Genomic DNA, 12389 nt, shown 5'->3' with positions numbered 1-12389 from the left:
TGTTTGCTATGTAGTGAGCACTCAATAAATATTTATTGAATGAATAATAACCTTGTTTACATTTTCCACCTGAGATGTAAGACGGTAAACAAATTATAATAAATCTAGGTCTATTACTAATTCAATTGGTTAGTTGTGTCCTCTATGTAAATAGCAATAAAATGTATCTTTTCTGTAATAATACAGAATATCTATAACGTGCTTTTATATTTTTAAGCAATGAATTTCTACTGCCCTTGAACTGAAAGTAATTTGATATCTTTTTCATTACAATTTTTATGCATTTGAGTATCATATTTAATCTTCAGCATCAAAACAGATTATCTTATCTTTCCCTTCTGTCTCTCTAATTTTAGTTTCCATCAGAGATAGCTATAACTTTAGGATACCAATGCCAAATGTTTTAAAGATCTTCCTACTTTGGAGAATTGTATTGAAGAGGTCTGCCCTTGAGTTTGTGGTGCCTGGCAAAGAAGCCAGCAGATATTGTTCATGCTCAGAGGCACGTTTTTTGTTGTCATTGTTTTTTAAATTGACCCTAAGTAACAATACTGGGACTGTGGTGGAAGCCAGATACCAAAATATATCTTGTCTAATGAAGTTTCAGTTTTAATATTAGAAGTTGGAGATAGTGCCCAGAAGATGGTGAGGTCGGGAGAACAAATTTCTGACCCACTCAAGCTGAAAGGAGAGGGGCATGTGGACATAGGGCTGATTCAAGCAAATATCTATCATCTGTGCTTACAGGTGCTTATGAAGCCAACTCATGTTTTTAAAGCCCCTGTTGAAAAATCGGTTGTAATTTAGCTAAGGAGTGTGTGATCCTTAATTCTACAATGCATTTCACTAGGTCCATTCAAAGTAAAAATCTAGACTCAAGTGATATCATTCAGACTGTAGCAGGATGACCCATTAGTGGGTTGTAAAATCAATTCAGTGGGTCATGATCAGCAGTTTTTAAAAAAAGGACATATAATAGAATTGAATCAGATAGAAAGTATCAGAGGGCATCACACATTGTAAAAATTACCACAATTTCAGCAAAATTTTCTATCAGTTATATGACTATAGCATGTATGGCATCATGATGTAAAATAAATTTCTCGCTGTGAATGGGGTCAAATATATATGAAAGCTAACACAGAATATTGAATTGGGTTGGATTGGGTTCATCCGACATAAAATGAAGAATAATTTACGGAGAGAATTTTCCCAAGCTTATGAGTACCAGTCCCCAAATAAGGGCAGAGTCAAATTGTCACTGAACTCCATTAAGTAGAAAACTGCTGAAATACAGAAGGGAATGTGTTGGACTCCATAAATTATAATTCCCTCAAACATAGCCTCACATGCTTTGCCCATTGATGATTCATAACTTGTTTAATGGTGTTTTGAGCTTCCCAATCAGAAGTTAGGCTCCTTGAAGAAGTGGTCATATAATTCTTCTGTGAGTCTTGTTATGCTGAGAACATAGTAGTCACATAAAACATTTTTGTTAATTGACCAATTGAAAAATAAAGATGTGAATAACTAAAGAAGATCAAATATAATCTGTATTTTAGCTGGCCAGCATTATAACCCAGTAGTTTTGCCCACATCCTTCTCTGTCAGTAGCATACACATCAACTTTCTACCTGCACACGTTTTCAAGCCAAATCTGTTTTGAATTTATTAAAAATAGGACATGTGATATTTATCAGTTATCAAAAATGCCTTTCAAAAATTCCTAATAGCTTATCACAATCTATTTCATTTTTTTAACCCTCAAATTCGTGATTCTATCAAGGAAAGATATCACATTCTTTTAACTTGATTTGTTTTTCTTCATTCTGGTAAGGTCGGAACCCAGAAGAGGTAGAAATGGTTTCGGGTTCCTATTTAGATTCCTTTGTCTAACTCAGGTTTAGGATCAGCTCCTCCTTCACAATCCAAAGTCATTGAATTAAATTAAACAAGAGATTCCTGAGAAGATGAAGCCGAGCATGACTAACGTCTTGTCTGAGACACATGTCAAGCTTGGTTAAGAATTAGACTCCCCTTCGCTGTTGCCAGAACAGAGGGCAGTCTCTTAGTATGACCCAGCATGAGCAAGCAGATCTCCTGTTTGTTTGAAGCAATTTACTTTTGTACTTCTCTTTTGTAGTTCACAGCATGTTCTTTTAGGAGGAATGAAAGGGCTTGCTCTGCAATCTACCTTTATTGTTTCACTGAAGGGGAGAAGCAAAATATATTTCAATCAGAAGAATTACACCTCAGTGCTATAAATGTTTCCAGAGCCAACAGAGAAAGCCCTGATACATTTAAGGTCAGGGTTGATGTTTGAAGAGGAAAATGTTGGTGATAAACCCATGGGGAAATAAAATCCTAGACTACCCTAAGTGAGCTATCTCATTGGGTAGTAATCAGGAGATAAGACCAGAAATTCCAGAGATTAGCTGCAATAGATAAGATTCCCAGACTTCTACAGAAAAAAAGACATTGCTAGGATACGCAGTGACTTCTATGGAACTTGAGTGCCACTATTTTACAGCGAAGCCACCTTTCTGTTGATTAGTGTTAATGAGATGAGGGGGCCCCACAATGATGGATTATCAAAGTCTACCTAATCTTGTTTTTTACTATTTAATCTTTCTTGTTGCTATGGTTAGAAATATGTGCAAACTAAATCCTTGTTTCTTCTTTCACTTGACCTTATTCTGATTCATCAAACTGATTCTCTTACACTCTGAACTATGCCAATTATTGTGTCTGTCAAGCCATACATTCATTAGAGTACTGGGGCTAATGGACATGCTCTAAGAGCACATTCATCTTTAGAAATACGGTAAAAGCTAATTCTTTTGGCTCAGCAAAGCTCAGGTTGACATCTTGCCACTCTTCTGCTGCCAGGAATATCTGGTGACTTAATGAAGCAAAGATCTTAAGCACACAACTCAGTGGATTATTCAATATCAAGCTTTGCACTAGAGTCTGTGAAAAAGGATTAACACTTTCGTTTCTACAAAAGCACAGGCGATGAATTAAAACACCAGAGGACTACCAGAACGGACAGTGCATCAGAAGGATTATAGAGTACCTTGTACCTCAAGAGCTCGTTGATCTTCTTTTTCAAATGGTATTTAAAAAATAATCTTTTATATGCCAGTAGTAATGCAACTGGATTAGAGAAGCCAACGGGCTGTGACTGTTTAAATATTAATTGGAAGAGCAATGTCTAAATCAGTGGTTCTCAACTCTGACCGCATATTAGAGTCACCTAGGGAGCTTTTGAAATTTGCCGATGCCTAGTCCCCACCCCTGGAGAGACCGCTTTAATTGGTCAGGGGTGGTGCCCCAGCATCAGAATATCTTAAAACCTCTCTAGGTGATTTGCATCACCGTCAGCATTGCAGACCATGAATAAATAAATGCCAAAACAAAATAGCTTTTTGTTACCAGAGTGCCTATTCTCAACAGTGTATCTTTTGTTAAAAGCCTAGAGCAAGCGTCCTGTTTCATTCAATCCCAAATACTTTGGCCTTTGCCATGATAACATATTATGGGCTGTGCTGAGTGCAGTTAAAACATTTTGACCATTTTCAGGAAAGTTTTTTTAATTTTCAAAATATACATAATATGAAATTTATGATCTAGAAAAGCTTCTTTTATTTTTTGCAGTGTCATGGAATTTGTTCATCAGAGCAAAAAATGCAAAATATACCCAAAGACTCTTGGCCAGTCCAATACGCAAGCAAACAGACAACAACCTTAAAACCTGTTTTGTTTAGTTAGGTCAGTTGACTAAAAAGGATGGAGACAATTAGTTATTCATCAACTTGTACCAGAAAAAAAAAATCAGTGTTATTTTTAGAGGTAGTAATATATAAACAAGAATGCTGACAAGAGACCCACCACGAACTGCCAGTGGTTTTGATCAAGTCACTCAGCCTTTCTGGGCCTCGAGGTCACAGAGTGGTGGAGCTGAGCTGAACGTCTGTGACTCTTGTCTCACAGTCTGTGCTCTGCTACTTGGGAAAAGAGCAATGGGGACCGAGTGGGTAGAGGAGGTGACAGGGGTACAGACGTGGGGCCCTTCCTTAGAGATTAGTATGGTTTCCACATTTCTCTACAGGCCGCCCCTCCAACTGTGTGTCTGAGTGGCCGTGTGTGCACTAGAGTGAGTTCTGGTGGAAAGGCCGATGTTAAGTCCTTGTTCTATTTCGGATTCCAGAGTGCAGCTGCAAGCTGACCGCAAAACCGGTGACACGCACCCACAACCAGGACCCTGATTCCTCTTCTGTCTGCTCCCTCTGACCTTTTGTTTCCTAACAAATCTCGGCTAATGGTTTCTGTAACCTTCCTCCGAGGTGGCGCCAGCCAGAACAAGTGCTTTTGTGTCAAGGAGCTAGTGACTGCCTTTCAGGTGGTTTCTTAGTAAAATGCCACGGAAAGGGGAAGAAGCCAAGGCAAGCAGGAGGGCTGTAGACACCAGTGCAGCCTTTAGGGAAACCAGAACCTGATTTCGTTAAACTCTCACAATCTTGTCCAACTTTTATGTCTCTTCTCATGTTTTTGGTTGCAAAAGTGCAAAACTCTACACTGTTGTTTGCTTTCTCTCCATATATTTGTTTTCCTACAAGATCTGGTGGCCTATGTACTTATCTCTAAACTCACTAACTTCACACATTTGTATTCTAGTAATTTTAACACATCTCCTTCCTCTAATCCGAATTTCCTCTCTGCTCAGTCTACCTGTGCAACGTCTCCTGACTTTGACATGTCTTCCTAATTTGATTGCTCTATACAAAAGATACCATTTATAACATATTTTTTTGATTGATGGTCGTTTTCCTTTCTTTTTTTATAATGCATTTTACAATATAACACTAAAAAGAATAGTATGACTTTTATTATGATACTGCAATTCTTCCAGTCTGTTCTGAAAGTGACATCTTCTTTACTGGGTCTAATTGCTACCCCCAGAGGCAGTATCTTTTGACCGTCATCAATAACTTTGTTCTGCTTCTCGCCTCATTTCTTAAATATGTTGCTATCTTCCGCTGCAGTCTTTCCTCCCCATGGCACACACAATGTTTTCTAGTATTTTTTTCACAGCATATTTCAAACATGCAGAATAGTATAGACAATAGTAGTGAATACTGCCCACCAACAAGTTCAGTCAAATCTTGACATTTTCCCAAACCTGCTTCAGTTGTTTCAAGGGAATAAAACACTGCAGAAACAATTCAAGTCACTTGTGTACACCTTTTTCTCCCTTCCCCTTCACTCCTGGCCTTCTCCAAGATAAGTGCTATCCTAAATTTATTATCATCCCCATGCATGATTTTTGTCATTATTGAATTCACATATCCATAAATAAAATACAGAATTTTACTCAAATGGCATTTTATGAAGTGCTATTCTGTAACTCCTTTTTTGTGTGTGTGGCTCAATATTAAGATTTTTGAAACACATGGCTCAGATTAGTGTATTTTAACTCCTGAATCATGTTCTACTGAATATTCTTACAATATATTTAGCCAGTTGATGGATGATTAGTGTGTTTCCAGTCTTGAACTGTTATAGACAATGTTTCAGTGAACATTTCTGTGTCTGCTTCCTTGTGTAAGCAGGCTGAGTTTCTCCTGTGCCCCCAATGCATTGTTAGTTGTGTAACAACTCTTCCAAAATTACACTTTCTTGCCACTTACTATCAGGGAGCTGAAAGGCAAATTCCCTGGTTTCCATTTCACATCAGTGAGGTCTGGAAGTGTCAATAGTAAGATTCTGACCAGGACAATTAAGAGGTTGAGCTACCTGGTTAGAATAAAAACAGCCTGTGGTGGGAACTCTTTGTGATTCATTGGCTCCTTGGACTGTAAATTTGCACTGCTTTTGCAGTAGACAATTTCTTTTTTTTTAGGAAGATCAGCCCTGAGCTAACATCCGTGCTAATACTCCTCTTTTTTGCTGAGGAAGACCAGCTCTGAGCTACCATCTATTGTCAATCCTCCTCCTTTTTTTTTTCTCCCCAAAGCCCCAGTAGATAGTTGTATGTCATAGCTGCACATCCTTCTAGTTGCTGTATGTGGGATGTGGCCTCAGCATGGCCGGAGAAGCAGTGCGTTGGTGCGCGCCCGGGATCCGAACCCGGGCCGCCAGTGGCAGAGCGTGAGCACTTAACCGCTAAGCCACGGGGCCAGCCCCACAGTAGATAATTTCTGATATACCACTTGTCCAGTGTTCCTTCTAATTTGTCTTCCTCCTGGAACTCAGAGGAAATTGTCCCATACACCCATGTAGGAGGAGAGGCTTTTCTGTGGAGCCTTCAGATACGTGCATTCAGAGCGATCAGAGATTTAATGTTTAAAGTCGCTGTTCCAACTTTCCATAAGATGGGCTGCTCTTTCTCCTAATGAAACTAGAATCACAACCACAGGTTTCTGATAATTGCGCTTAGAATTGGACTGCACTTTATCCCATCTCTGCCTTGGGCTTATTTCTTTGTATAATAATAAGGCTATCCCATGCATTCCCCCTCTTTTGTTTTCTGCAAAACTTCACCAAGTAGTTTTAACATTTGAGCAAATGTAAAATCTAGGTGGTGGAATCTTGCATTTTCGAGCAGTACCAGTGAGCGTTTGGGTCAAGCGCCGCAGCTCCTGCTTCATGGCATGGCTGCCGTCTTCCCAAGTTGGCCACTCAGCCTGGGCAGATGTAGGTCCAGTTTTGCTTTTTCCTGCAACCTGAGCCACTTCAGGTTGGGAAAGGATGCCAGTTTACATTATGCTGCTCTCATTTCCCTCCAAAGGACTCAAGAAGAGTAGACTAAGCCAGGCTGCCTAGACCACCACCTCCCTCATCTAATTTTTGGTTTTGTTTGAGACAGTCTCATGTTTGACTCTTGTTATATCCTACAGACCTGTCAACTTCTGTCCCACATGGGGTTCCATATACTTGCAGCTGAGTAACCAGAGTTTTTCTATTTCTATCATATTGTCCACCAATAACTTCAACCTGAGCCATATTAGCTCCATTAGAGAAAACAGGGCAAAGGCCGACATTAAGAAAAAAAGAGGATTGATTCCTTGGATCAAAGCCCTGATTGAACAAGATCCCTGGCCCCTCCACTTTCAATAAACTATATAATATTTGAAACCACAAAAATGATAGGTGATGTTGCCTACACCAAGTAAGTTACGTTCTTCATCTGAGCTTCCACCAGCTAAGCCAAGCTGTAATTATTCCACTACTTAGAAGTTAGGATGGCATGCATGGGTAATGCTATTTGGACACCAAAGTCTGAATTTATCATAGGAGGAAAGATGAACACACTTACTGTTGTCAAATTTCCCTTGCAGGAAGGGCTACCCTACGCATTCCCACTCTTTTGTTTCTTGATGCTACCTGTAGGCAGGTGTCATCAACATTAGAAAAAGATTCACATAATTTTCTACAGAAATAGGAAATCTTTTGAGTATTCTGATTCTCATAGGTAAAAATATGGGTCAGACCAAAAGAATAAACAGCAAGATAAAGTCAGCCAGTCTTACTTCCAGGACACTTTGAGTGGGTTTACACGGTAGGCTTGTGTTATTATCTAAACCACACACGAAGACTGAACATGGTATATGAAAACAAAGTGACCTTCTCACCTTGGCTAAGGAGGAAGGATATGCCTGTGTCTGTTCCCCATCATTACTTTATTTCTTGCCTGAAGCTCTGCGGCTTGTTGTGCTGGCATGACCATGTGTGAGCATGTGCTGTTCCCACTCTCCATGAAGCCAATTTATTTAAATTCAGGACAATCTGTTGCAGATTCTTCCTAAACAGAAGCTGTCAGTTCAGCATCCTCTGGAGTGACATGGTGGTGTCTGGGCTCCCAATGTTGTGCCTTCCATTCCTCCATCCTAGTTCTGATCTGAGTGAGGAGGAGTGACTGAGCTTTGGCTGAAAGAAAGAAGTTCCTAAAATTAATCATTTGTTGCTTGTGAACTTCTGGTCTTTTTCCCATTATTCAAATTTCACTGCTTGAGGAGTTTGATTAAGGGTTTTTACTGATGGTAGCTGGTGGGGATATATAGACTTTAACCAGTCAACTAGAGATTATTAGAAATATTCTGTGGGTTCAGCTTTATGCTAGGTGATAAAAGCACTTGTTTGGTTGTTGCCTTTGATAGTAAGTAACTTAGATTATTCTTACTTTGATAGTACTCCATGGACAATTTGGAAAGTGTGTGCATGTAATCCACACCAGTGGGTAATCTCCAAATGAAACATACTAGGAGGGCTAATGCCTGCCATGTCTTCAGCTGGACAGCTCTGCAGCACTTGGGGTGCCAATAGCCATTCCTGATCCACCTGTGGAAGCTGCCCTGGTTATTGCCATAGATCACAGCAACCAAACCCTTTTTTCCACAAATAAATGGGAATGTCAAAATCGGCTTGCACGTATGGAGATCATGTGCCCTTACGTCTTTGTTGGCTAGATGGCTGGATGGGATCTGGTCAAGCAGGAGCTTCCCACTGCTCCTTGTCCCGTCTTCCCCCCCTAAACTACCACACTGTCTCCAACCTCAGCAGCCTTTTAGGTTTACCCCAGTGTGCTTCACAAATATCATTATCATATGTAACGTGATGTGGAAATGTTTGGGAAGCTCTCTCTAGATAAGTATTCTTAGGCCTAGCTGTACTTTAAGATCACTGGGGGAACTTGAAATGAAGAAAAACCACTTCTAGGCTCAAGAGACAATTAAATAATAATTTCTGGATAAGACCTGGGCATTGATATTTTTAAAATGTTCCCCGGGTGATTTGAATGTGCAGCTAGGGCTGGGTTCCACTGCTCTGGACCGAAATTCAGACTAGAGGAATGGATGTTGGAGGTAGAGAGTGAGCAAAAGAAATTCCTGGGAAAGAGGTGGGGTAGGGTTACGTGACTTGATAGAGATTAGAAGATGAGGAGGTATGTTGGGACTGAGTGATGTCCAGAGAACACTCCCTCTGAAGGGTTTAACTTCTTTGTCTTTTACCCCCAGAATCTAGGAACAGTCACCTTTGTTGCTCTGCATTCCATTTCTACTTCTTACATTGCAATTCCTTTTAATGACTGAAGGACAGGGCTTATAGAGAGAAGTGTTGTCTGCCCCACACAACATCTCTGTTGGTCTCAGAGAAGAAAAAGCCTCTTACTGGAATGCCTGGGTCTAGGAATTTCCAGTGGTGATCACACTGAGGTGAGCCGTGATCCTAGGGGAAACTGGGCATGGCGGGGAAGTGCACTTGTTCATGGGGCCACTTCCAAGTGGACACTCGTAGGAGAATGAGACAGAAAGTTTGCTTTTCCAGGTGTGCTAAAGAAAGATGATACTTGAAACTTGGAGTGGACGTTTGAATGGCAGAGGCGGTAGAATATAACTCACTGTCTGTGAGTGTGTGTGTGTGTGTATGTGTATAGAATGGTCACATACTCCATTTTACTCATCACTACAAATACCTATGATCCAGGGAAGCAGGCCAGCTCACCCAAAACCAGTCCAGTAAATGATCATTTAACCGAATGGCCAATTCTTCAAATAGCCAGTTTACCAATTTTTCTAATTTCATCCATTTATCAAAAACTTGGGTATTCAAAGGTGGGTAAAAATAATCACATCACATTGAAATTTAAAAACTTATTGCTAGAAACACAAATGAAGGCTTATGTGTTAATTTAAGGAATTGGCACAAGAATATTAAACATATCTAAAATTAAAAAGTAGAAAGTAAATAACTTTTAAATGCATGTGATAAAAATAAGTGGCCAAAATAATCAAGTCACACAAAAAATTGTGCTTTCTAACAAGTGAGGTATGTTGACCTGGTGATGGTTTGAAAAGATGTTCAACATAAAACCCACAAGTCATTCAAAGGAATGGAAAGGAAGTGAGAATGCATGGAAGGTGCCACTATCACTTATAGTAACAGTATTGAGACAGTAAGTATAAGTGAGAAAGAGCAATAAAAGAATAAAAAATATATATTTAGTTAAATCTTGAAAATATTCAAACCTCAACCATACTAAAAGATGGGTCAATTTGAATGAGGCAGAGACAAGAACAACCATGTTACTTGTTAAATTTTGGCTACTGATTGCTAGAGAGCACGTATTAATGTTGATATACTACTTGAAAAATTGGTAAAAGAAACTTAAAATTTTTGAAAAGCAGAAGTGAGGTAGAAAAGAATTGGAAAGATATCAGCATGAACTAAAAAATTTCCATATGAAATTCTGAAGTAAAAATCAGTCAAATAAAACTCTGCAGAACTCCTCAAAATGTCAGAAACCATCTCATCCTATATAAATTGCTATAAGCCTTATAACTAGTTGGTTTTTAAAAACAAATATTTTGATAAATAGATACAGTAGTAAAAATGGCAATTGGCTATTCAGTGTATCGATTTTTTGTGACTTGACTAGAAGGGTAAGGTACATAGCATAGTAGAATTATCCCCATTTCCCAGAGAAACTAACTTAGTTTCATAGATAAAGGAGCAAAGTTCACATCTGTTTCGTGTGCACAAGGGTATGGTTGCATGTTCCTTAGAAACCTGAAGACTATAAGTAGATGATTCAAGCTCACGTCTGACACTTGAGAGGTTAAACAAAAATAGTTCACAAAGCATATTAATTAAAGGATAAAAAATATAAAATGTAATAAAGCTAATTGCCAGAAAACCTCCCACCAAGCTTTTCAGAAGCACACATAATGTCATTTGAGCTCTTATGGAGAAGAAATAAATCCAAAGCTAGAGAGCTCCAAGTGCCAGTATATTTGAGAAAATTGTCACTTCCAGATCTAGGATGGTATTTGGCACATGGTATGACATATGTCATCTTCACTGCAAGCACTTTCTTACGCATATGGTCCCTCCAGCTAGAGGATCCCATCCACAGTCTATTTTATCAATAGTGAAGACACCCAGCCTGAAAATAATCTTGCATTAAATAGAATCAGCTTATATTTGACCAAGAAAGCAGTATGTATTCTATAGATACACTTTTTTCCTTGAGCCATTACTGTAGAAAATACTGTATACTGATGGTATAGAATAGTTCCATGCCTACATGCTAAACATTAATTGTATTGTAACAAGAGTTTAAGACTGTCCATTGAATATAAGGGATTTGCTAAGGATTCTACATCTGGCTAACTTTAAACAAAAAACCCTCCATTTTTTTTTCAATTTAAAAACGGTTTATGATTTGGATATCCTTTTTTCCGATGTGTAGCATTGGGAGTTTTATTAGTCAATATGATTTAAAGATGTAACTTTCAAAAGGGAGTCTTGGCACAAATTCCTTGATTGTATCTGACTGCTCCAATAAAGTGAAATTATGTTAAGTAGCTAATATGTAAATGCAATATGTTAAGTAAAGCCAAGTTCATTCCTTTTAACAGGTTTTTAAATAAAAAAATGTGGCACATCATTTGTGAGTTCTATTTTGATTATTTGCTTTCTTTAAAAAGTGCAGGAAAGTAATTTTAGAAGCTAAAATAGACCATGATTTAAATGCTCTTTTTAATAGTAGGAAAATGATTTTTAAAAAAGTACATTTTACTCAGTGTGGCAAGTAAATTTCTATAGACATTAAGAGAACTCACAGCTAAACTTCAACCGCTATTTTTCAATGTTGGAAAGAACCAAGGAATTATTTTGAATATCGAATAAATGGAATTCAAAAATGCCCAAGAGTTCATAAAACTAAAACTAACATTTTAGTTGAAGAAATACTTCCTCACACTGTTAAAGAAATCTTTGTCACAGCAGTTGCAAAAATGGTTTAACGCTTTTACCAATACTCTATGAACTTAGAGCCGGAGAATCTAGACTTCGGTAAATTATGGGTGGAATTACCCTACGGTACTTCTTATGGTGGTGCCATATTTGATGCAGAGTCTCCATAGGCAAGAGGCATTTAACTCCATCTCTCTTTCAGATTGCTTTTGGCGGTTACAATGACTGTCCTAAGAGCCTGTCCCAGATATTCTAGCTCTCCTCCTTCTGGGTCTGTGGTAGAATTGCACTGCTCTACTCCCCTTGAAATTAGACATGGCCATGTGACTTACTTTGACAAATGAAATGTGATTGGAGGGTGCGTATCATTTCTGGGTGGACGTTTTAAAAGACAGTGTGCCATTTGCTGTATTCTCTTTCCCTCTGTCACACTGATGGGCACCTCTCTGCACAGAAGAGTCTCTGTCAGCTTGGTTCCCGGAGAGAGGGCACATGGAGCCCCCAGTTGACCCAGGAGATATGAGAACTAAGCCTTTGTTGTTACAAGTCATTAAGAGATGGAGGATTGTTTATTACTGCAGATAATGTTGCCTATCCTAACTCAATTTAACAATAGTAAAAGTAACAGCAAA

Source organism: Ceratotherium simum, chromosome 18, assembly GCF_057802395.1.
Source record: "Ceratotherium simum simum isolate JZ-2026a chromosome 18, ASM5780239v1, whole genome shotgun sequence".
Lineage (NCBI taxonomy): Eukaryota > Metazoa > Chordata > Mammalia > Perissodactyla > Rhinocerotidae > Ceratotherium > Ceratotherium simum.
This window is presented reverse-complemented; position numbering follows the sequence as displayed.